Below are 27,132 nucleotides of genomic sequence, written 5' to 3' on the forward strand. Positions count from 1 at the left end.
AAGACGGAGGTTCTGTTTTTTAATCAAAAAATGACCATCCCACCGTCATTATGGTGGCCAACGATTCTTAATCCCCCCACTACCCCGGTGCATTCTGCTCGCAATCTGGGGTTTATATTTGATGATACGCTATCCTGCAGCTCTCAAATCAATAAGGTTACTTCGGCCTGCTTTGGTAAATTAAAAATGATGAGGAAGATCTTTCCATTTTTGCAAATTGAGGCACGCAGAACTGTCACTCAGGCCTTAATTACCTCCCACCTGGACTATGCCAACAGTTTATATGCGGGGGCCCCTCTATACCACCAAATTGAACGTCTCCAGGTGGTTCAGAACGCGGCAGCAAGATTGATTGGCAATATCCCTTACAGACACCCTATCTCAGCGTTTCGTAAAGAGCTTCATTGGCTTCCTATAGCCAACCGTATTAAGTTCAAAACGCTTATCCTCGCCTTTCGAGCTTTGAATGGAACTGGTCCAGATTATTTAAGAAAGAGACTGAGATTGTCCCACTCGGTTAGGGATCTTCGTTCCAACAATCTGCGTCTCATGGTTGTGCCAAGATTCCGTCGCACAAGAACGGGTGGCAGAGCTTTTGCTGTTCTTGCAGCCAAACATTGGAACAGTTTACCTATCGATCTTAGATTTGCCCCATCCGAAGCGCTGTTCCGCAGACGCCTGAAGACGTGGCTATTTTCATCTATCTAGATTATTTCTTTTCCCCCTGCTGTCAGTTTTTAGCGCCGGGACACCCCCGTTGGGGGTAGCCGTGCGCTTTATAAAATCCGTAAATAAATAAAATAAGGACTTAAATAAACCCCTTGTGCGTGCTCATCAATTTCTATGTACATCACAAACGATTGAGCCATATCTCACTATTGTAACTAATCAGCTCCATCGTTTCCTCTTGGTCCGATTCAGATTGAACCAGTTGCACTTAATTCTTTATGAATCAAGGGGATGGAATCAGCTGGAGGACGTGACAGTGTGTACGTGTGACAACCTTTCTACTCAAGATTCAATGCATTTTGTTTTCTAATGTGATTAATTTTTGCATATCAGAAAATGGTTGATATTACCTATTTTAACTGATACGGTTAAATTACTCGCTTTCAAATCCAGCAACTGAATTAACTTCCTCCTGATGACTGTAAATGCCGGTGGGCAGTTCTGCGCCCTGTTTTAACACTAACAACAGGGCTTTAAGTCCGACGGGTCCTGCCGGTGCTCAGCCCAGGCAAGAAATGTTTACCGACAACGAGCTCCACAGGACCCTTATCTACTGGGCTACAACACCGTTTTTTTCCTTGAGGAAGTAAGGACACCTGGTATAAGAGAAATGTTGATTATGTGTATGATCTTGTAGTGTCTGTATTCTCTTGTGGCAGAGGTTGTTTTCTCTTGTGTCAGATTGTGTACACAAGTATCAGTATTACGATGTTGTTGTGTCAGTGTTCTATGTGCTTTTGTATTACTTTGTATACGTTTGTGTGTCAGGGTGATCTGGTGTCACATAGTGTACGGTCTTATTTCAGTGTGTGGGTTTCGTCTGTCATTTGAATGTGCTCTTATGCCAGTGTATGTGCTATTGTTCAGGTATTTGTGTGTGTACACTATTATGCCAGTGTATATGTATGCTCTGGTGCCTGTGTGTGTGCTGCTCCTGTGACAGGGTGTGTGTGTATACTATTATTTCAGGCTGCGTGAGCTCTTGTCTGGGTGTTCAGTGGTCCGTGTATGCATTCTTGTGTTACAGTGCGTGTGTGCTCTTGTATCAAAGCATGTGTGCTGCTTTTGTGCTACATAATGCATGCTGTGTGTCAGAATGTTCGGCCTTATGTCCTAGTGTGTATGAGTTTGCTTTTGGTTTTGTGTTCTTATGACAGCCTGTGTCATGTGTGTGTTCTTGTTTCAGTGTGTATACGCTGTTGCGTCAGTGAGTATACTATTGTGTGTCCATGTGCGCTTATGGCTCGGTGATCACGTGTCACTGTGTGTACTCTTCTGACATTCTGTGCTCTTCTTGTGTCAGAGTGTGTGTGTGGTATTGCAGAGTGTGTATGCTCTGGACTGTGTGTGTGCTCTCATCTCATTTGGTACACGTCCTCGTGTCAGAGTGTGTGTATTATTTGTCAGATTTGTTTGTGCTCTGGCTGTGTGTGTTCTCATCTCATTAGGTGTACGTCCTCGTGTCAGAGTTTGTGTATGGTATGTCAGAGTGTGTGTGCTCTGGACTGTGTGTGTGCTCTCATCTTATTGGGTACACGTCCTTGTGTCAGAGTGTGTGGCCTTGTATTAGAACATGCGTGCTTTTATGCTAGAGTATGCCTGCTCGTGGGTCAGGGTGTGTGATAATATCTCATATCATAGTGTGTAGGCTCTTGCATCAGGTTGAGGGTCATTGTGGCAGCGTGTTCATCTTTCAGTGTGTAAGTGTTTGTGTGTCAGTGTATATGCGCTGGTGTCTCTGTGTGTGCTCACGTGCCACTTTGTGTTCTCTTCTGATGCGGTGTCCTTACCATTGTGCCACTGCTGTGTGTGATAAATAAGGGCTTGGGTTGTTAAGCCTTACTCTGTAAGGGTTCCGGCGTGAAAACCGTTGTAATAGCACGCGATTAATCCGTCGTAATAGCATGCGATGTGAACAACAGTGCGATGCAAGGGTTTGCGTTGCTTTGCCTTACGAAGTAAAAGTTCCTCGGAAGTAAAAATTGCGTTGTGATGTCCTCGCGAAGTAGGAACATTGTTGTAATGGGTGTTCGCCCTTTCTTCACTACAATTCCTACCCCGCAACTGCTTATTGATTGCTGAAAAAAAAAACACTGTATCCAGGGAATTTTGGAAAAAATTATCCGTGGCTCAGTTGGATTTAAGTGGGTTTCCTGCAGCAGACAGACCTGTGCTGGTGAGAGTTCTGAGTACTTTAGGATCAACCTTTGCCTACGCGGGCATCTCAAACCGTTCAAGTTCCAAGAAATAAAATGGATTTTACAAACCCTTTTCATGTTACCTGTCATTAGCTTGGGCGTCTTTTGCTGGGATTTGGTAGCGCTCCTTATTAAACAAATGTGATGAGGATTTTTTGTTGTTATTTTTTTCCCTCTCTGCTCCCCAACCTGTGCTCCGCCACTCCCCCCTCCCCTCCGTGCCCCACATGGTCCCTGAACCCCGAGGAACCCTTCCTTTCCAATAGGCTTCGCCTATACAGACACTGCTCCTTGCGGGCTATATTCAATTACTTTAAGCCTACTAAATACTAGGAACCGGAAACCAAGCTCTCAGAGAAGCCTCTATATTCTTCCTTTACTTTACCAGTATCTTAAGGGGTTTCTGCCTTCCCGGATTTCTTTTGAAGCGGTCCCTGTGGACTCTTTGGATTTTGTAATTGAGATCAATAATTGGGTGATTCCTAAGAACTGTGTCATTCAATAAAGTAATCAGGAACCCTTTTATGTCCTCCTCCTCCAAAGCTTCCGGAATATTTAGGAACTTCAGATTATTTTTCCTTGAATGATTCTCCAATCGTTCAAGGTCGTCCTTCAATTCCTTATTTTGAGAGGATAGTTTTTCCAAATGGGAGGTAGTAATCTCAATCAATTCTTTCAATTTAGGGATTTATTCTTAAATTGCTTCAGTCCCCGCAGCAACCTCCTCTAACTTCTTAGCAAGAACCTCACATGATGTCCGAATAGCAGCCTGATTCGCCTCTGAGACAGGGGAACTTTTAGCCAGTTCTACTTGGTTCGTCTCAGAAACAGTTAATCTACATGCCATCTCGTCCTTCATGGCCAGGAGTAGGTCTGCAAGGGAGTGTGTGTTTGATGCTGATGTCCTCGTGTCGTCTGGAGGAGAGAGTTAGATTTTTATTTTGATTATTCTGACTGGCCAAACCACCCGGATCCTCCATCTGCACCATTTGCACCAGAACCTGCTCTACCTCCTGCTCCGACCCTTCCTTCTGCAGGAGTTGTTGCTCAGCACGACTCTTTCCCTGCCCTTGGCCCTGATCTTGATCATGATCTTGAGTTTGATCTTCCTGTTGCCCCAGCACTAAGTATCTGTTGGTAAGACCAATTGCTGGGTGGACCTCCAGTTCTGTGCTGGTGACTTCAACGGATATTAAAGGCTGGGATGCTTCGGCATGATCTAACCTTGTGAGCTCACTACCCTTGTCCGCCGTGGTTGTCCCATTTAGCCCTATGGGAGCAGGAGTAGGAGTAGGAGCCAAGGGTAACGTAGAAACTGATGTATGGATAGGAGTAGTCCCAGAGACGGACTTAAGTGTGCTTTTATTTGCTGGTAGAGACAATGGCGGGGGCAGTGGGGTTGTTGATGAAAGTGACATGGCCTGGTTAAAGGTTTTCAAGGACGGAGTGATTTTCGATTTTATGGCAGATATTTAGATATTTATCTGCTCAATTTAGTGGGGGTGTACCCTCTTGAATCTTAGCACTCCTCTCCATACAATCAATAAACCACCCGGTCTCCACCTCTGAACCGCCACTTTACTAGCGCTAAGGCAGTGGGTCCTTTCTTTATCTGTCAAGGTTCCTCGCACCGATTTGCCTGCTGGTTGGACACTTACTGGGTGTCTTAAATCCTTGGAAATCTCAATCGAAACAGCCCACCAAGACTGGATCCCCCCTACCTGCTCAGAGCCCGGGCAAACACCCACCGAGTAGCACGCTCTTCCTCTGGTGTAATGCAGTAGCACGGAGTGAAGTTTGCTGCGTCTCCGCTCAAATGCGGCTACTTCGCACCTCCAGCACGGCTTCCCTGCGGCTACTCCGCCTATGCTGACTGGGAAGCCTAAAGCGTCAACCACAGCTGGGTTGACTCGTAACAGCCCAAGCAGGCTCCCTCGCATATCCGTAAAGAAGAAAGAAGCTGCCACAGGAATACAATCAAGGAGGGAGTACAAAAGATTAAACACCGAAGAAATGCAGAAATCAGAGGTCAAAAAGAGGTAATTTAGCACTTATCCAAGCCTTGGTTTCCAGCCACCGTAAGAAGCCCAAGGAGGGAGCCCGTGGCCTTTAAGCTGCCGCCGTCATGTTCCTCACTTCTTGTCAAAACCAATGCACTCTAAGCCACAGCACTCTATGCCAATCTACTCTGCACCACTGTTATTTATGCCATTTCAATCTAGGCCACTGTACTCCACTCTACAATACCCAACTCAATGACACTCTACTCCCTTCAACTCAACACCACTCTACTCCACGATGCTCTACTCAACTCTCTCTATACCACTCCATGTCACTTTACTCCACTCTATTCTAGGACACACTACTACTCCACTCTACGCCACCCCACTACTACAATTTACACTACTTAAGTACCCCACTCAAAGCCATTCCACTCCAACTCAATGCCACTCTATGCTCCTCCACTCTGCAACTCTATGCCACTCCACTCTGTGACACTCTACGCCACTCTTTGCTATTCCATTCCAATTTACTACACTACTTCCTTCTATGCCATTAGAGCATTAAAGAGATTGCAGATCATGTAGTGCAGCATCCACCAGAAGGTTTTAGTTCCCAAGACAGATATTCTGGAGTGCTTTATGCAGACCTTCATGGGTAATGCTAGCAATTTCGAAGATGTTTTTATATTTTAGAGGTAGTGAGTATGGGCGATGAGCACCAGGGTGATGGGATCAAAGTGCCTTCTTCCTGAAATCAATCAAGCAGCAGTGTGCAGGGCTGCTGACTTTGGAACCAGGTGCATCTTGAGAATACCCACAAGGAGGGCAATGTCCCTAACCCAGCCTAGATGTGACATAGGTTTGCACTATCTGTTTCAGGTCTGAGTCCAGAATAAAGCAGTTAACGTATTTCAGAAGTCTCTGTTGTGCTTCTGCACTATTCTTTATGTAATTCATGTGTACTTGAAGATTCAAATTCTTGTTGAGGTTGAGTGTGGGGATATTGAATTTTGGGTGAGTGATTTTGAGCATTCAATTATGTTAGTATCCCAGTTTAGCATGTTTAATAAGGCCAGCCATTCCTGGATTGGGGTAGAGGCATTGGGGAGGAGTAGAGATAAAGAGAGTTTAGCTTCAGGTGAATGACAGACAGCCAAGGTTTGATGTCATCAAGGGTATGGTTAAGTCAAAGGTTGCCATCTAAAGATGCAACACTGAGAAAAAGCTCATTATTATTTGATTAGATATGATATACGATGTCTGGCCATTTCAGTATTGTGGTTAGGGGCTGTATGTACAGAATAAAGAGAAACTGAGAGATATTGGAACCTTGAGGTACTACCTGGCTGATGGTAGTCAGTTCTGCATGAAACTTGTTCAATTTGACTTGTTTGTGTAGGTTGTCTAAGAAGAGGCAAACCAGATAAGTATTTTCCCATCTATCCCCATTCTCTCTTTCAGAGTGTTGAGCAGGATCTTGTTGTTGACAGTGTCAAAGGCTGAGGACAGATCTAGAAGTATGAACAGGCAGGACTCCCCCTCATTCATGAAACACAAAGCATCATCTACTATCTGGAGAATGGCTGTTTCTGAGCAGTAACCCGATCTGAAGCCTGACTGTTTGTTGCCTGACAGGCGTGCTCTTCAATGTGGTGCTATAATTGAGTTTCTAAAATTTTAGCTAGCAGTGCAAGGTTTGTTACTGGAGAAATTGTTCATGGCCTCTAGACATACTGATGTAGATGCTCCATGAGGAGTTTTGAGACAGAGGATCAGAATTTTCTGTAATTTTTAAGCCATATAATACAACACGAAGCCTCCCTGCTTTGTTGTTAATGAAGTATGAAGTGGCTGCTGACACCCGTTGTGGCATAGAGATGGCACCTCACAAGTATGTTATCACTCTTTGGTTATCCCAGAGTTAGATAGTGGTCACTCAATGCTCATATCCTGAACTGGAGCAGGAGCCTCTGCCCTACTTGGAACCCTGTGCTTCCCCCAGCATCATAACTGTGATGTGGAGTCAGTATCTGACTCTGCACATGAAAGGCATGCAGGTGTGTCAGACGCGCCACCCTAAGTCACCTCTATAGGACTATAATGGGCCTGGCTTCAGCTGCAGGTTGGGGCAGTCGTGAGCATCATCTGTCAGATCTCAATTGTGGTCAGACAGCCCCTGCAGTCCCCACTTCCAGCTAACATTGTTATGGTTGTAACAGTATGGTCACCACCTTCCCTGTGACCACTAACATGAGACCGTTGCTCACTAGGTTGCAGTGTTTAAGTCACACAAGCTGGAATCCTGGACATGCACATCAGGTGCGGCTTCTTGGGTGTCTTGGATCCTCAAAACCCCCACACTCCCTTAGTGACTCGCCATGTTGACCACTGACCACTATAATTTAATAAACAAAGTGTCCATATATTCTACTTAGGAGAAACCAGAAGGTAACAAAGGACTTTAGAGGAAATCCATAAAATTAAAGAAAGGACTCTATGTCTCTTTGACTGTATTTGTTAGGGTCAGTCACTAAAGAAGGACTGCAGAGCAATGGGAGAATAATGAAGAACTCAAGAGGCAAATCAAATGTTTAAAGAAATGTCTTGAGAGTCTGTGACCATATCTGTTCAAGTAAAATGCTAAAAAATTTCTAAATGTAAAGTACACTGCCAACTAACCACAATTAGTCTTCGCATTCACTTGTCGTTGAACGGCAAGCCTCTGGGTTTCAACTAGTGCAATAATGAAAACTGTTTACTTTCCTCCTTTCCAAACTCTTCCCCTAGTGCTATCTGCCACTGTGTGCACCTTTTTTTTTTTACCTCGTGATCGTGACCGCAGCAAGCATGGGAGCGAGCAGGAGCAGAGCAGGAAGAGCTGTGCGTTGCGGGAGGAGAATCGCCGAAAACTTGGTAGCCAAGGCCGCGTGGAAGGAGGGGGTCGCAGAGCCCGGGTTTTGACCTGCATATCACCTGGAACAAATTTCTGCAGACTATCTCATAAAGAGTACCCCTGCAGCCTGCACCCACAGCCAAAGCCTCACAGACAGAGAGAGGAGGAGAACACCAGCCAACTGTGGGGACTCCAAGTCCCAGGAAGCTTTGCTAACGTTCTGTCACCATAGCTGAGTACCCAGGGGAGCCTACACCACGACTTGCGGCAACTGCTTCGCGGGAGCCGCTTTGCAGGAGAACACCAGCCAACTGTGGGGACTCAAAGTCACAACTCGCGGCACCCGCATCCTGTCTGAGCCCGTCAGTGTCCGGAGGAGACTTGACTGGGCCCCCCTCCGAACACCACAGTAAACTGAAGGTCAGTCCTGTTAATATATCCACATATAAAGTATACAAGTTAATTTGGTTCCTTGAATTGTCAGCAACCTGGCTTCTAAGATGAATAAGCGAGAGGGGAAGGGCAGAATTGTGCACCCAGTGGCAGTTTTGTGGGGACACTTGACCAATTCTTACTTAGAGCGTCCTTTGTGCTTGAACATGAGATGTGCTTGACCGAGCGTCACCTATCTCTTGAACCCCTACTGTCCAAAATGTTATCTCTTGGTGTCCTGGCGTCTGATGCATTTCCCGAACGCTGTCGAAGTACAGATAAGAACAACCTTATACTGACTTTAAATGGGACCCCGGAACTGCCAACTATACAGATATCAGGTGAGATTGAGCCAGAGCCTGTTGTAACTTGCCCCATACAACGATCTTCCACTAGGTCTACGCCCCTGACAAAATCCACACAACCAGAAGTGATCCCACACCCCCCACTAAAGAGGAAGAGGGGAGGGGGTCCACAGAGACCAAAAACTGCAAAATCGGCTAGGACAAATAATAGTGGAGGGGGTGTTATAACAGATTTACCCACTACAGGAGATAGAGTCTCTTCTAATACTGGAGCTCTGAATTTTGACCCATCTTGCCCCCATGCCCTGAAGTAGATGAGGCCATGTTGAAGAGACTGGAAAACCTACTCCTCACATCCCTAAACTTTATTACTCAAAGACTGTGACCAGATCGAGGAAAGAATAAACAACTTTGAATTACAGGCCAAGTCTAACCTATGTATACTTGAGGGCCTATTAGCTCAAGTCAAACCGCCGCCAATGACACCATCCATCGGAAAAACCCAGCCTTTGGATGAGACAAGCAATCTCGCTGCAGCTAAACCTGTTAAATTACTTGCAAAGAAACCATTCCTCTCACGGAAGAACACCACCACAGCCACTAATCCAGCTGTTGCTATGGTTGAGGACATCTCAGAGACAGCAACTAGTTTGAGTGAATTCGCCCAATCTAACGAGAGCTTATTAGTCGTCAAAGGTTCCATTTCAGCGACAGTCGCACCAATACTCCAATGGCTGACTCCCACACTAACTGTGTAACGGCAAGACGGGACAGTTTGACAACAGGGATGAACGGACCAGAACTTATGAGGAAGTCCGGAAGATTGGAACATAGCACTTCTATAGACGGTTCCCAGACCCTACATCTTCCGCCAGCAGCTGCTCCACTGGTGGTGGTCCTGGGAAATGTCCCAGTACTGCGGACAGACCGAAACCACAGAGCAACTATTGTTCAAAGTTATGCACTGGTTAAACCAACGTCTAAGGGTGTAGGAATTTGGAATGGGGATATACATAACCAAATGATTATGGCTAGAAGATCTGCCTGTATAGGACCCTCCAGGAAGGAAGTGGGGGAGATTGTGTTGTTGCTAACTTTAATAATGAGTATGTTGTTAGACTTCTCTTGGATTATTTGGGTAATAATTTAGAAAGCTTTTCTGACAAAATCACTGTCCTGCCACTCTGTTTCTTCTATAGACCTCTCTCCCATCCTTCTAAAGGGAGGGGCCCACCTCGCCGTGTGAGACAGTCAAGAGCATCCCCAAGAAGCTTAACCAGACTCACAGATTTAAGTCTTGCTAATAGATTTGCCCCTTTAACTGACTTAGAAGCATGTGATTGACTACAACCAGCCACTCTAACTCTGGCAGAGAGCACTGTTATCCACTCCACTCTTTCTCACATCACTGATGTGGGATCGCAGACAATTAATTTCAATCAATCAGAGAGTACTGAGATCCTGACATCCCCAGCGTCAAATGGTAGGCCGGCTTCTTCCTCATTGACTTTTATCTCTTGGAATATTGCCGGCCTCCCATCCACGACTACGTCATCTGATTGGTCACATTTCATAGAGGGGCGCGATATCATTGCTTTTCAGGAAACATGGTCACATGACATGATTTTTCGTCCAGGTTATTTGTCCTTTGGCAAATCGGCCACTGTTAGACATAAAGGGAGACCTTGTGGTGGGCTTATTATCTGGGTCAGACAAAATTCTGGATATCAGGTTGAAGAATTATTAATTGACAGCCCTGATATCTTGGCCCTTAACATTCGACCTAAATATGATCCAGACTTAATATTGATCAATGTGTATGCAAGAGGGCTGGCAGGTGGGAAAGCTTCATCAACTGTTTCCCAACTAGCTACCTTTATTGAAGCCACTAGACGGGAAAATCATCTGGTAATTTCAGGCAATTTTAATTGAATCTTCGAGCCCCTCGGCTATGAGGACTGTAGCCTTAGTAGTGATGAGGACTCCAACAACTGGGGGATCCCGCTGCTGACGCTGCCCCCAATTAAAAATTGGACTGAGGCAGTGCTCCAGCTAAAAAGCCTATGTCTGGAGCGGGGTCTAAAGGCTGTAAATGGGAGGCCGATCTCAGATAGGGAAGGCCATCACACCTTTAATAATGGGATAAGAAGTAGCCGCATTGACTACTTTCTTATCAACCTAAAATTATGGCCTCTACTCCTGGATATGAAGATCCCACGTAGAATGGAGAGTGACCATGATCCCCTATTGCTAACTCTAGAGATAAATGGTCTTGAACCACAAACGGCACAAAATCAAATAGTGACAGCAGATGTAATTATGTCGCAAGACTGTCACCGGCTAAAATGGGCAGTGGTATTTGAAGACGGTAATATTCTAGATCAGAAAAAGACAACAGTTGAAAATACGTCAATAACTATCTCAACTCTAGACACCGCTCTTACGAAGGTACATGAGGACCTTTTTGCTGAGCCAAAAGTCTTCTTTACCAAGAATAAAAGAACTAGCAGTCAAGAAACCCAAAAGTCAGCAAAGTAGTATGACGGGGCATGTAGGACATCTTTTAGGCACCTCTCCCAGGCAATTAGGTTGGGTGTCAAAATTGCACGGTCATAATACAAGAAAGCACAACGCATGGCAAAGAAGAATTTTGACAAAAAATGATGGAATGATTTGTTGCACGCAAGCAATGGGAAAAACTGGCTGAAATTTTGACGAACAGTTAAATGGGGTAGTTGAGATATAGGGCCTGCACCAGCCAATAATGTGGCACCAGATCGATGGGTCTCGCACTACCAGGCCTAAATTGCTGCCACATCCGGCACCCACATACACTACCCCAAAATAGTCATTGATAAAGTGCTAACCTTTGGAATAGGGGAGATCGAAAGAGCTTTGGATGCTGTTCCTACTGGTAGGGCCTATATATTTAAACATGATAGAATTAATTGGCTCAAATATATTCATATATTATCTAATGCCCCGGCCAGAGGAGCCTCTATCCCCAAATCCTGGCACGGTGCAGAAATAATACCCATATACAAAAAAGGGGACCACACCAGCCCAAGTAACTATCGACCAATAAGCATAACCGACACAATACAAAAAATAGCGGTCAGGCTCATGTTGAGTAGAGTTAACACATGGATAGATGACCATGAAATTCTATCCACATTTCAAGCTGGTTTTCTCCCCCATGTAAGCACCATTGACCAAGTCTTCAGGTTTATGATGATCTACTGGATACTGTGATTCTAGCTGGGGGGATTCTTTACACAGCATTTATAGACCTAAAATCAGCATTCGATTTGGTCCCCCGGAATAAGCTATGGGGCACATTAAAGGAAGCAGGGATGCCTCTTGAGCTCCTACTCATAGTTATTAAACTCCATGTGTCAAACTATGCCCAGGTACGTTGGGGCCAACAGGGCGAACTAACGTACCGCTTTCCAGTAGACAAGGGGGTCAGACAAGGGTGCGTTTTGGTCCCTACTCTTTTCTCCTTATTCATAAACAAGGTCGTCACATATTACGCTTCTTATCCAACCAATGCTCCCACTCTTGCGGCTCGAAGGTACCACTATTAATGTTTGCAGATGATACCTTAATTCTGTCCAAAACTCAATCAGGCCTGCAATGTGCCCGCAACAGATTTACCGTTTTCTTCAACGACCATGAGTTAGTAGTAAATGTCGATAAGACAAATTTCATGGTGTTACACAAACACAAAGCAGTGAAGGGCAGAGTGAATATGAATAAGGCTACATTAGAGCAAACTGACACCTTCACATATCTGGGTGTAACTATGGGTAAGAGGTTGTACTGGAAACCACAGATAGATCTACTGGTCCTCAGGCATAACCAACTAGCAGAAGCCCTACTGAAAGAGCACCTACTTTCCCATACCAAACTGGTAGGGCCTGCCTTAACGATTTATAAAGGGAAAATCAGGGCATGAATAATTTATGGTGCAGAGCTTTGGGGCTTCGAAAATCTAACTCCCTTAGTCCTAGCCCAAAACAAGTTTTTGAGATCTCTAACTAGTCTTCCTCAATCGACCCCCTTTAAACCACTACTCATAGAGGATGTCACTCATTTGAGGAGGCAGCGGGTTTCAGACCCTTAGCCTACTGAAGACGACGATGGACAACACCGGAGTTATTACCATATGCAAATGCCGTGAAGCATATTAGAGAAGCAGATATGTCATCTAAAATTAAGTATATTCTAGAAAACAAAGGTCCTAAGGTTAGTGTAATAACACATGTAATGAAGTTATAGTCTTGAATCAGTACTATATCTGATTTTCCAGTACCCGGCCGGGTCAGGAAATTTTATTCAATTTATATAACGAATTTTAGGTGACCACGAAGAGGGTCAAATACAAACATTTGATAGGGTACAAGCCTGTACCTATCCAAGAATAAACATTCAAACAGTTTTAGAAGAAAGATAGAGGTCAAAGAAAACAGACAATATCAGGCAAAAAAGACATGGGAGCCAACTGTCTCTTGCTATTTGGGTAAATGGTGAAGCAAGCTTAGACACACAGTCTCTGTAAAAATTAGTCTCAATGGATATTGTTTGTATTTGACCCTAAACTAACCTTAGGGCCTTTGTTTTCTAGAATAGATTGTCCGCCCATGGTCCGTAGGTATCCATTGGATTCCCTTGTTATAACTTAAAAATCTAAAATTAAGTGGCTGCAAAACATCAAGACCTCACTGGCTGATATGGGGCTCAGCCATTTGTGGGAAGACCCAGTAGGCAATCTGTTCCCATCAAAAAATGACTACAAAGCATTATATACGGACATGGTCATCCTTAAGTCCATGTCACTGGTGAGTAGTACCTCCCTGACAGGCATCTTCCTGGAACACAAGTATGAATTTAGGCCTGAAGCATATTGGGATTTTATTGCTAGACCGTGCGAACGGAAACTATATCAGCAATTTAGAGTTGGTACCCTCACTATAAAATCATTTACGTCAAAAGGGCACAATGAACTTGACACCAATTGCCCTATGTGTTTAACAACGGAAGAGTCCATTGCCCACATATTGTTTATATGTCCAGCATACAAGGGCCCTCGACATAAATGGCTCAAGACGATCTGTTTAAACCTTGGCGAAAGATCATCCCAAATAGCGCTGCATATCCTGAAAACAGATACACACGAAGATATAGCGATAACAATGGCGAAGTTTCTGAGCTGGATGTAGGCCCTTAGAAGAATTAGCCTTGAGGCTACTCCAGCCACCACCCCGCATTAATTAGCTGATAAATATATATAGTGTGGCAACTTTTGTGTGCATTGTAACCCTATGATTAATTCATTTACTTAGCTGGTGTTTTTTAAATTTTAAATTTTCATCGATATAACAATGCTAGTGATGATCTGTTTAACATCAACCATTGCTATTAACTTTTATACTGAATTGCACATTTTTATGAAATATTCATCTTTTAATGTCATATGTTTATGAGGAATCCTAGTTTAATTGATATTTATTGACATTGAATGTACTGCAATTGTGTCTTTTAAGATTGGAAAATATCAAATAAAGGCTAATTTGATTTGATTTGATTTGAATTGATTTGACTCACCATGTTGACTACTGACCACTATAATTTAATAAAAAAAAGTGTCCATATATTCTACTTAGGAGTAACCATAGGTTAACAAAGGACTTTAGAGGCAATCCATACAATTAAAGAAAGGACTCCATGGGCTAGATGTAGGTAAATCTAATTTACCGATTCATGAATATCGAATTTTACCGATACGGTATTTATGAATCGGTAAATTAGAAGTAGGCAGATGTAGGTAAATTTTCTTTTACATTTTACATTTCAGTATTTACCGATTCGTTTAATATAGTGAATCGGTATTTCCCGTTGATTCCCATGGGCCTTGAAGCTTATAGGAATCAATGGGAAATACCGATTTGGTATTTACCGAATCGGTAAATACCGAATCCTGGCAGGGGGAACTGGGTGTCACTTTGACACCCTGTAGCACCCCAATTGCAGGCTTGTGTGCCATGTGGCACACATACATGCCCTAAGGGCATGTCTGTGTGTCACATGGCATAGGTGTACATGCACAGATGTGCATGTACACTGGAATTCAGTTTTTTACCACCCAATAGGATTGGGTGGTAAATACCGACTCCTAAAGGGCCTGTGGCACTCTTTGAAGTGCTAGATTATAAAAAAGAAGGGAGGTCTCCTCACGATTCCAATCAAGGGACGAGGAGTGATAAGCAGAAGAAATAGACAAATCCCTAATAGTACCACACAATGGATTGTTATTTATATACCACCATAACTCAAGAGACCCTTACAAGCGCAAACCACATTATAAATTCAACATGTGTAAAAGAACAAAAATGGTCTTATAACATTTATGCAGTTTATTCCATCTCATATAAAATCTCATTTACAAATCACAGTGCCACAAAAAGAAATTAAAAAATGTGTAAATACACATCAATAATAATATAGTACAGTTTATAAAAAGACAATGAAAAACACGTTCTCAGGAGACAATTAAAAACAAGTTGTCGACGCAGCGTTTCGGTTTTTTGAAATAACACCTTCATCAGGACAAGGTTCTTATCAGTTAAAACATTTCTTTAAATTTGAAATATGTTCCTCTGTTCTCAATTCACGAGGTTTTTCTTAAACTTTCAGGATACCTCCTTATAGTTTAGATGTATATATTCCGACACTGATACCTTACATTTTTCGGTATGTTCTTTTGATTTGAGGGCAAGGGAGCCACCGTAATTGGGGGCTTTCCGAAAGGCCGACAATACGAGGCGTAAGCGGAGCAGGGAGGACGAATATCGATACAAAGAGATGGGAAATTGATAAAGACCGCTCACAAGAACACTTGAGGGATACGACGCTAGTATTGACAAATCCAGTCACGCGCAGTCCCCTAGGCCGAGTCCCTGCCTTTAAGGAGAACGCTGAAACAAAAACCCCCAATTACGGTGGCTCCCTTGCCCTCAAATCAAAAGAACATACCGAAAAATGTAAGGTATCAGTGTCGGAATATATACATCTAAACTATAAGGAGGTATCCTGAAAGTTTAAGAAAAACCTCGTGAATTGAGAACAGAGGAACATATTTCAAATTTAAAGAAATGTCCTTGTCTTGATGAAGGTGTTATTTCAAAAAACCGAAACGCTGCGTCGACAACTTGTTTTTAATTGTCTCCTGAGAACGTGTTTTTCATTGTCTTTTTATAAACTGTACTATATTATTATTGATGTGTATTTACACATTTTTTAATTTCTTTTTGTGGCACTGTGATTTGTAAATGAGATTTTATATGAGATGGAATAAACTGCATAAATGTTATAAGACCATTTTTGTTCTTTTACACATGTTGAATTTATAATGTGGTTTGCGCTTGTAAGGGTCTCTTGAGTTATGGTGGTATATAAATAACAATCCATTGTGTGGTACTATTAGGGATTTGTCTATTTCTTCTACTCTTTGAAGTGCCACCTACATATGGATTTACAGAATCGGTAAATTTACAGAGTCGGTATTTTACTGATTCTGTAAATTTACTGAATCGGTAAATATACAGATTCTGTAAATATGAGGCCCCCTACATGTGAAATCCCAAATACCGGTCGGTAACGGCCGAATTCGGCCATTACCGACCGGTATTTGGCAACCTACATCTGGCCCTATGTCTCTTTGACTGTATTTGTTAGGGTCAGTCACTAAAGAAGGACTGCAGAGCAATGGGAGAATAATAGGAACTCAAGAGGCAAATCAAATATTTAAAAGAAATGTCTTGAGAGTCTGTGACCATATCTGTTCAAGTAAAATGCTAAAGAATTTCTAAATGTAAAGTACACTGCCAACTGACCACAATTAATCTTCGCTATCACTTGTTAATGAACGGTAAGCCTCTGGGTTTCAACTAGTGCAATAATGAAAACTGTTTACTTTCCTCCTTTCCAACCTCTTCCCCTAGTGCGATTTGCCACTGTGTACACCTTCACAGGACTGTAACCCACTGATCCTCTGAACTGGACAGGTCTCATTCTCTGATATAAATAATTCTATTCATATTTTACAGATGGGGAAATGTGGATGTCACTCTCCCATAATATGTGTTATCTCATCATATAATTGGAGGATTAAACATCCAATCCCTGTGCTCACACAATCTGAACCATCCTTACCCTGGAGTGATGACATACCACACCAGCTTTTTACATCCTGTAAGACTCCTGGCAGTCAACTGTTTAGCAGCCATGGTATGTTTGCTTTTGTTGCCCTCAGTGTGAAGGGTATGCCCGGATGCGGGTCCCGTGCTCACTGCACCACTGCATTCAAGCTAGCCTGACTGATGAGGGGTGAAACCCCAAAACTGGTCCCAGTATGATTGTTCCCGGTCCAGGGAGGACCTGGCTTGGCAGTTCAGGCTGGACTGTTCCCATGGGAAGCAAGGTCAAGGCTGATTTGCATATAGCTGGTTTAAACTGGTGTGGCATGGGGAGCAAACAAATGATGGATTTAGACCCAGATCTCGACACTGGGGTGAATGTTTGACACCGTTCAACATTCTGCCCATCAGTTGTTCCTTTTGCATCTTTTATCCACAACAGCATGTGTATATAAGGTGCACCCCTTGCTTAGAACACTTTACGCCAAAATAAATCAGTAACTTTAAAAGAGGAGGATTACTTTTGTTCCAGATGACAGACATCATGTTTTTGAAATCTGTGGTTAAAATATCTGCAAACATTTGCAGGATCCAAGGAGCAAAGTTCTCCGGCTCTCTTCACTTTGATATCCTTAATGCTTGAGTTTGCTTTTCGCAAAAGTTCAAGCAGTCCATCCCACGCATACTCAGCATCACTGAGTGTCAGAAACCAAGTAGGTGCACCAAGATTTTTCAACATACATTTCAGCTCTCCCTGACAGCGATACCAACACTCATTGATGCCACATTGACACTCCATCAAATGAATCAAGTTGTACTCCAAAGTTTCATCCTTCTCATGAACTTTGTGAATGAGTTGCTTTGCAGACAGATTTTGAAGATTAACTCCTGTCTTCAGTATATGGTTTACAGCATATGAAAGTCCAGACAAGTCACTGTCAAACAGAGGATGGAACATGTAGGGAATGCACTGCTAAAATGTTGGCTCCTCTGAGTATAATCTCGTTGACCCATATTCGGCTATGGTATCTGTACAGGGCGGTCATCAAAGTGGCCACCTTCTCTAGTAGGAAACAGTTGTGGAAAACTGCAGGCTTCTAAACTTTTCTCCTACACTCTCATGGGAGCTCCTTTTGCTTGATTCATTTATAAGAGGTCAATAGCATCACTGATGACTTCTTTAGAATGCAGAGGATGGATGCTGTAATGTTTGTAAATCTCTTCTGATCTGGATTGATTATTTATTCAATGTGTCCACTTGATGGTAATGTTTCATCCTCAGCATATTTCATATCATGAACAACATCAACATTTTTATAATAAATATTACTTTATACCAAGTATAATGTTGCTTTTTAACTTTTTACTAACAATCACTAACTCTTGACAGAGATGCAATATTTTGTAGACAACTCTTCCTTTAAGGCCTTTCTGAAGGTCAGTTGGTGGCCGCTTACCTATCTTTGGCTCCATACAAACTATAGAATGAAATGGGTATACACATTGTATAAGAATGGATTAATTAACATTTAAATATTGTAGTTCTTGTGGAATAGATACTAATTCTAACTTGCTATGTATTGCTCTAGCTGGAATTTCTCTAACTTATCATAGCAGTACTTACATATATCTTGCCGTGTGGAAACCTCAAACCGTTCTACAATTATATAAACAGCGAATTCTTGCCACATATCTCTATTCTCCTGTTCGGTTTTTGAGAATACAACTACATTATGAGTTTGGCTTTTGTAGTGAGTTTGCCAACAACAAATGCAAACACAGGGGCCGATTAGGATGGCGGATGGACCTGCGTCCGTCTGCCACCCCAGAGTAGGAGGGACCGTCCGCAGGGGCAGCGGCGGTACTTTCGTGCATATTAGGATGTGACCGCCACCCTGGCGGTCACATCCTGTATTTTTAACATTGAGGCGGGTGCTGCTTGAAGCAGTACCCGCCGCAATGTCAAAAATGAAAACAGTGCATTTGCATGCACAAAGCGGCAGGCACCGCACGGTGCCTGCCATTTCGTGCACGCAAAGGCAGGAGGGTACCATAGGTACCCCCCATGTGCACCCCCCAGCCCCCCTTCACCCCTGGGGGCCCGCAACGGCCCCCCAAAGAAAAGACTGTATGCCTTTCCACGGCAGAAATGCCGCCGTGGAAAGGCATAGGACCGCCAACATCCTAGTGTGCCTGGCGGTGTCTGATAGTTACCGCCAGCCATGTTAGAGCTTTTCCGCCGCGGTCTGAAGGCGACCGCGGCGGAAAAGCTGCGGACGGTCTTCCTGACCCCCCAGCCATCCTAATCTGGCGGGGGGTCTTTGAAGGCTCCACAGCGGTTTTTCCGCATCCTCCGGGCCGGCGGTTACTTCCGCCGGCCCGGAGGATGCGGAAAAACCGCAATCCTAATCGGCCCCACAGTTTGGTTTCTCAGAAGAAACTGTGTTAAACATTCTAATTTGTTCTGTGAAGTTATCAATACTAATACTTGTGCCCTGTTCTTCTACACCTGTTCATACCAACCCCTAATTTTCCCTAGACTCCTGTTCAGCACCAAAGAAATGAAATTGAACATATTCACAAACATTTTCAACCTCTGTGAATGAACCATGCAAAAGAGCTTTATTCATTTCTCCTAAACAGAGGACAGGAGTTTTAACATAGTAAAGCCTCCTCACTAAATTTAGCATTTTAGAATGGTGAACAGCTAAAATTCTGAAGTGAGGAATACTGCTTTAGCACACTTTCTTTGACAGACATAGTAGTGAATGTCCCTGTTAATTTGTATACTTCCTAACTTTGCATCGATCTAAAACTTGCAACATTGCTATCTTCTGTTTCAGACTTTTTTGCATGGAAAATTATGTAGGAAACGTCTCAATATATCAATTCATTACTGACAAACACTGTAAATATATACAGGGGCCTGTCTGTGTCTTCCCTGAACCTGTTCAGCTGTCACAGCCTCAACATTCCTAGGAAACCTCTCTTCTTTTCAAATGGGAGCACCATCCTTCATCTCAAAACACTGACCAGATGTTTCAACTGCATGCACTAATGTGCTCTCTTGAAAGTAGCTTTTTTCACTGAAGAAAGCCTCAGTGCTGAAAGTATGCTTCCAATCAACACTGACAATTTTGCAAAGATTCCTTCTATTCACAAGTATTTTCTTTTGGCCTCTTTTCCTCATACACAACACTATTTTGCCCAGTGTTCTCTTTCTCATCAGGATCAAAATAAATAGCTTCCTCTTAGGGCTAATGCCTTATCAACTATAACCTCGACAGCTCCTTTTGTTTCAGTGCTTCTTTTATACTGTTTGATAAGTATGAGATTCTGAGTTACCCTACTGCGGAACATTCTGACTCTAATTTCTTCAAACTGCCTCTGTCTCCTTCTTAAACTATCTCCTTTCTTATGTGCTTTATAAGTCTTGCTGCGGCTTAGGTTTTTTCTGTTCTTTGGCTGATTTGGGACTTTCCATTTCATTTACTTTGTTTTGTTCACTGCGAAGTTTTCACAAACTATTTTAAGAAACTTCTTAGTTTTTACCTCCTGTACTAGGACAATAAGGATCAGGTCCTGTTAATTATGAATACTATTAGGAAAGAAATCCTATCGTAACAGCATTATATATTTTTATCTAAAGTGCATCAAAAAATAACAAAAATATTTCCCTTAAGACTTTTTATGATGTGAAAAGGGACCTTTTTAGTGCAAACCGGTACAAAAGGGGATGGTGATGGATGGAGCATCTGAACCAATCAAACACTCGCACCCATTCAAAAGATCTGGGTTTAATCCATCACTGTTCTTTAGCCCACTCTGCCACCCCAGTTCAGACATGGCCATATGCAAATCAGTCTGACCCTGTGCCTCATGGGAACAGTCCAGCCCGAACTGCCAAGCCATGCCTTCCCTGGACCAGAAACAAGCTTTCTAGGACCGGTTTCTGGCATTTCAGCCGTCTTCAGCCAGGCTTGCTTGAATCCATTGGCAAAGTGAGCAAGGGACTCACGTCTGAGCATACCCTGCCAACTTATGGCGAACAAAGCGGTACAAAAGGGGGTGGTGATGGACGGAGCATCTGAACCAATCAAACACTGAAACCCAGTCAAAAGATCTGGGTTTAATCCATCACCGTTCTTTACCCCACTCTGCCTCCCCAGTTCAGACATGGCCATATGCAAATCAGTCTGACCCTGTGCCTCATGGGAACAGTCCAGCCCGAATTGCCAAGCCATGCCTTCCCTGGACCGGAAACAAACTTCCTAGGACCGGTTTCAGGTATTTCAGCCATCTTCAGCCAGGTTTGCTTGAATACAGTGGCAAAGTGAGCAAGGGGCTCACGTCTGAGCATACCCTGCCAACTTATGGTGAACAAAGCGGTACAAAAGGGGGTGGTTATTGTTATTGTTATTGTTAACTTGGTCTTTTATAGCGCCAACTCACCAACAGGTCTCTAGGCGCTTAGAAACAAACCGACAACAACGAGTCATGAGGAATGGAATAGACCGGGCCCGTCATAAGATCTATTTAGCTGGGTCGAGAGCCTCCCTAAACAGAAAAGTTTTTAATGACTTCCTAAAACGCAGGAGATTCGCTTCTTTCCGAAGTGATTCTGGTAGATTGCTCCAGATCTGTGGAACCAGAACCGAGAAAGACCTGCCTCCTTTAGTCTTTAGCTTATAGCGAGGGCAGATCAGGAGCTGAGATTCAGCTGACCGCACAACTCGCTTGGGGGTATATAACTCCAGGCGTTCTTTGATATACGCGGGAGCTTGCCCATAGATGGCCTTGTGGGCTGTACACAAGCTCTTAAACTCTACCCTCTGTTCAATGGGGAGCCAATGTAACTTGAGAAGTAGAGCAGTAGCATGTGATCTTCTGGGTAACTTGAAGATCAGACGCGCCGCATCATTCAGGACCACCTGCAGTTTATTGATCAAAGTTTTAGGTAGGCCCAGATAAAGGGCGTTCCCGTAATCTAGCCTCGAAACAATGGTGGCAGAAACTACCATACGGAGTGCGGAACACGAAAGAAGAGGGGCCAGCTTTCGCAACTGTCGAATCAGGCCAGTACACATGCCTACCACTGAGGAGATCTGACTGGCCATGGACAACTCATTGTCGATCTTGATTCCAAGGCTTTTCACCTTGTCACTTGGTATCGGCGAAGGCCCTAGTTCCTGGGGCCAGTAAAGGTCACTCCAAGGTGATACTAGGGTGGAGACCACCAGTACCTCCGTTTTTTCCGGGTTTATTTTAGGCATATTGGCCGTCATCCAGCCAACCGTATGTCTAAGGATGTTCTGGGCACTGGTTTGTGCTAAGATCGTGTTGTCAATACTCAGCAGTAGCTGGGTGTCGTCAGCGTAGTTAAATACACAACAACCCATGTCAGCTAGAGAATCAATCAACGGCTGGAGGTACAAGTTGAAAAGCAGTGGGGACAGTGCGGATCCCTGAGGGACTCCGCACTCCATTACACCCACTTTAGAAATGGCATCCCCCAGTTGAATCCTCTGGGTCCTACCGGTCAAAAAAGATTGGATCCACTGATGAACCTGACCCCTTATCCCAAATGCAGCCGATCTATCCAATAGCAGGGAATGGCTGACAGTATCAAACGCCGCTGATAGGTCTAAAAGTATCAGGGCGCCTGGTTTCTTACTGTCAGCCATACCTCTCAGCTCATCCAGCACCGAGAGCATCACCAACTCGGTGCTGTGATGTGCCCGAAATCCCGCCTGACGCTCCTGGAGAAGATGGTGTGATTCCAGGAATGAGGAGAGGGACTTCAGCACATGTTGCTCTAAAATCTTGGACAGAAAGGGCAGTTGGGATATTGGCCTATAGTTTTTTAAAATGGCCGGGTCGGCTCCAGGCTTTTTTAACAGTGGCCTCACACGTGCCTCCTTGAGACTTGATGGTAGTTGGCCGGTCTCCATTGAGCTGTTAAGGATGGAGATAATATGATTTTTCAGTATAGGGCGCGCCAGACGAAAAACCCTAGGGGGACACGGGTCTGCTGGGGAGCCTGACTTAATGTTGTTCATAATCTGCTCCAGGCTTAGCGAATCTAATTCAGGAAGCTTATCAATATATACTTCAGGAGCAGACTGAGCTTCCTGTAACGGACAAGGGTCCCTCAAGGCCTTGACCTTGATCTCAGAAAGGATAGTTTCCACCTTCTCGAGAAAGAAGCTTTGGAAGCTATCAGCCGTTATTAATATTTCCGATGTATCTGTTTTTTTGCTCAGCTCAGTTAAGATTTTAAATGTTTGTTTAAATGTTAAATGCTGATGGACGGACCATCTGAACCAATCAAACACTCACACCCAGTCAAAAGATCTGGGGTTAATCCATCACCGTTCTTTAGCCCACTCTGCCACCCCAGTTCAGACATGGCCATATGCAAATCAGTCTGACCCTGTGCCTCATGGGAACAGTCCAGCCCGAACTGCCTAGCCATGCCTTCCCTGGACCGGAAACAACCTTTGTAGGACCGGTTTCTGGCATTTCAGCCGTCTTCAGCTCATAAAGAACCTTAAGAAAAAAGAGAGGGGGTTTTGAAAAACTGCGACTGCAGCTGCCAGGTGTATACTCTGGCTGCGTCTCTCAGCCACTAATAGCAGTAGTAGTTTGAGGCAGGGAAACTTCTTTTACGACTATGCGCTGCAAGGCTGCTAGGCTGTGTGACAATGAAACAACTATCCTGCAGGTTCAACCGGGGTTATAACTCTAGGATAGGGAGAGAAGGGCACACTAGCGAGCCACCAGCGTAGCTAGGGGGGTGCGGGGGGTGCGGTCCGCCCCAGGCGGCACGATTTTACGGGCGGCGGCCGTGCGGCACTGGCCTTTATAATTTATTTGGCCATGGGCTGAACTGACTGCGCAGAAGTCATTATTCGCAGCCGAGTGTTAGCTGTGTTCACGTGACATGGCATCAGGACGGTGACAGGAAGTTCAGTTACTCTTGAGACAGGCAGGGCCCCAGTGCGAGCGGGCTGTAGTTACGATTTGTTTCTGTAGTTAAAGTGGCATCCTCTCACTGCTCGCAGGGCTGCCTGTTCCAAATTGATCATGGTGCCTAATCATGCTGCTCTGCGACCGGCCCTGTTTGGAGAAGAGAGGTCACAGACTGTCATCAGAGAGGCCGCTGCGTGGCTCACTGAGGTATTAATACATATTATCAAAACTAACAGCCTGAGAAACACCGAGCCTGCCCTGTAGCTCTCCTCACTGCTCTCCAGGCTCGTGTATTTGACTATTCATTAGTTCGTGTGTGAAGTTATATGAAGAGGACTTAAGTAAACAGACCGCCCGCGAGTCTAGAGTCACTGAAATGCTTAGTGATAGAGCGAGTTATCATATGTTCAAAACATAAAACGCCCTAGAATAAGCTACGCTTTACTATTAAAGTAATAAAGCACGGCGTATCACCTGTGAGGGTTCAGTTCAGCGTGGTGGGAATTTCTTTTAGCTGGTTGCAAAAGTTTGTTACCGTATCCATTTTTGACCAGTTTTTGGACTTTGAATGACATAGTCCTGGCAGAAAAATTGAGTGCACTTCTTCTACTGGTTACAAAAACGACACCAAAACAAGTCCTATGATGCAGCTGCTTCCCCAGGAGCGAGAGTACATACATTGGGAAAAGAGTGCTGCCAGTTTATGTGTTGAAAATGTGGCATCGTTTGCTGTCACACTATTTTGGTGTTTAGTCCACAAAAATGGCACCAATTCGGATAGTAACCACTTACTTGAATTGTGACTCTTGAAACAGATTGCACTCTAATGAGTCGAAGTGGGCAAAAAATAACACTTTTAATTCGTATTAGTGATGCTGCACTAATTTGCTGCACAAATTGTACATCATCCATCATGCAATTTATCAATGATTTTTCTACAAGTATAATTGACACAGCTGAGACCGTTTTAGATCAAGACTGCAGGCCAAGTGTGTGTAAACTGCTTGAACTTGGTTGCGTAGGAGATGACGTGCAGTTAACTCTGCCAGGTGTACAGGGGTTAAGCAGTGATAGAGATGCCAATCCTCTGGCACCACTGGATGGGAGTGGCATCCGAGAATCAGGAAGGAGAGGCCCTTGCCTCGTCACCACTTGCCCTGAGGTCCAACCAAAACTTCGGCACCATGCTAGGTACAATAAACATTTAGCGCCATCTGACACAATGTATGTAATTCAGCGCCTGAAATCTTTGCTTACTGGAATTTCCTCGAGGCAGACCAAGTTTATGGCCAAACAGGGGCCCAGGAGTTCAGATGAATTAACAATCAAACGTTTTGTTGCATTTCAGTCATATTACCGGTCAGGGTTCGAACTGGCACGATGCCATCCATCAGTGATGGAAAGCAGTATCAGCTAATCAACCAATCTGTTTGTATTGTGCTCACGCCAGAAAGCTGGTTGTTATATATCGTCAACATGTTGATTGGCGCTTTGGCTATTTGTTTTCTGATCGCCACAAGTGATTTACAAATACGCACGCGTGGGTGGTGCCGCGGTGGGTTAGGCTCCATTCCGATGTCCCTTGATTGATTGATTTATTTACAGTTTCATTTAGATTTTGAATACCAATTTTGCCTTAATTTTACCTTTCAGCAACCTGCTTTTTCCTGAAGTATAACAATCTTTAAACTTTCACCTGCACTTCACATGGTTTGTTTCCACTCCTGGTCATTTTACCCAAGAAACTTATGAACAAAAACTTTTTAACACTAGTCTGCTTTCCGTTTTTTTTCAAATCCATTCTGGCAATTTTTTTTCAGGAAGTGTATCAACTGCTGCTCCTAGCTTTTTGCACATGACTGTTTTTTAACTGCTATTTTTATAGGATTGATTTTGGAATTGTATTTATTGTAAAGATTTTAAAAATCACACAAACAAGAGACTCTCTACAAGGTATGCAGTGTACGTTTCTTGCATATTCATGGCATTTCTCCCAGTTCGTTTTTTGGCTTCTGAAACGCTGATCTCAATTTTTTTCAGTAAACTATTTTCCTCTGTCATCTTGAGACGAAATTCTGGTTTCTCGCTCCGTGATAATGTGTGGGTCAGGCAAGTTTCAATAAGGCTCGTTTGTTGGCAGGAGTGGCAGCACAAGGTAGGGTGCAGATAGAATCCCTAGGACCGGACAGTCGCCGAGGATTTTGAGTTCTTCTGACTGATGGCTTCCAATCCATACGCGACCTCTCAGTATTTGCGCTGCCAGAGTTCACGCTCACACTGGCACCAGGCAGAAGTGTTTTGAAGTCCTGCTGTACCCCCTGCTGTCTCACCAGCCCTGGCCCCTAGGCAGAGATTCCCTCTGGGCGGGCCTTTGATATAAATAAATAAATCATTCTTCACCTGCCCTGGCTCCTTGTGTGATGCGGGAATGGTGGGGTCCTTGTGTTCGTCCAGACGAGCTCTGTGCTGTATGTACTATTTTCAAAAGGCACAAGCCAGAGCCTGTAACTTGTCAATTACCTGAAGTGGCAGCTGCGACTGAGGATTCTGCAGACTGTCAGTGCTGATAGAGTGATGTATGCGGTTGGAGGGGTGACGGACATATACCTATGAAATTTTATAGGCAGTACTTTAAATGGCAACATAGAGAAAGTGCTGCTGCTTATTATCTACAGTACCTATTCGCTCCCCCGAAGTGCTGCTGCTCTCCCATTAAATGTATTACAGCAATGCTGAGAAATGCAGATGCTCTTTCTTTTAAATTAAAGTATTGCAGGTACTCAGTACCAGACACCATCTGCTCAGTTAAAGCAATAGTTTACATGAAGAAGTTTGGATTTAATGATCACTCTGGTAAGGATTTATATCGTGGAATGGAAATTTTACACAGGAGAGAGCGGTGTGAATAATCTGCGGTGCAAGCAGGTGTAAAGTGTAGGATGAGAGGAGATTCCACAAGTGTGAGAGCGTTTTTGAAGAAGTGTTTTGAAGGAGTATGTGCATGGGAGAAAGCAGAAGAAGGGTGTTGTGTTGCTTTTGGCACCTGTTGAGGAGAACTGCATTTCCATTTCTGGTACTTTGCAGCAGTTTTAAGATAATCTTAAAGTTTCTCATTGCTCAAATGGTTGTAATTTCTGGTATTATTGTTTCCCTCGTCTTCATTTCTTGATTTTGCTTGTGAGAAAGTGTCACTCATAGTCGTTGAATGTCACCCATAATGACATTGAAATTCTGAAAATGTCACACATAAGTAATCTGAAACCTTGGCAGCTATGCGGAATATGTTTAATTGGAGAGTAATTGGAGAGTACCAGCACTTTTCAAGACTGACTAGTACGTTTAATTACAGAGTACCGGCACTTCTCAGAAACAAGCAGGTACTCTGGTACAGGGTGCCTGCTC

The sequence above is a fragment of the Lissotriton helveticus genome, chromosome 12 (genome assembly GCF_964261635.1).
Source record: "Lissotriton helveticus chromosome 12, aLisHel1.1, whole genome shotgun sequence".
NCBI lineage: Eukaryota > Metazoa > Chordata > Amphibia > Caudata > Salamandridae > Lissotriton > Lissotriton helveticus.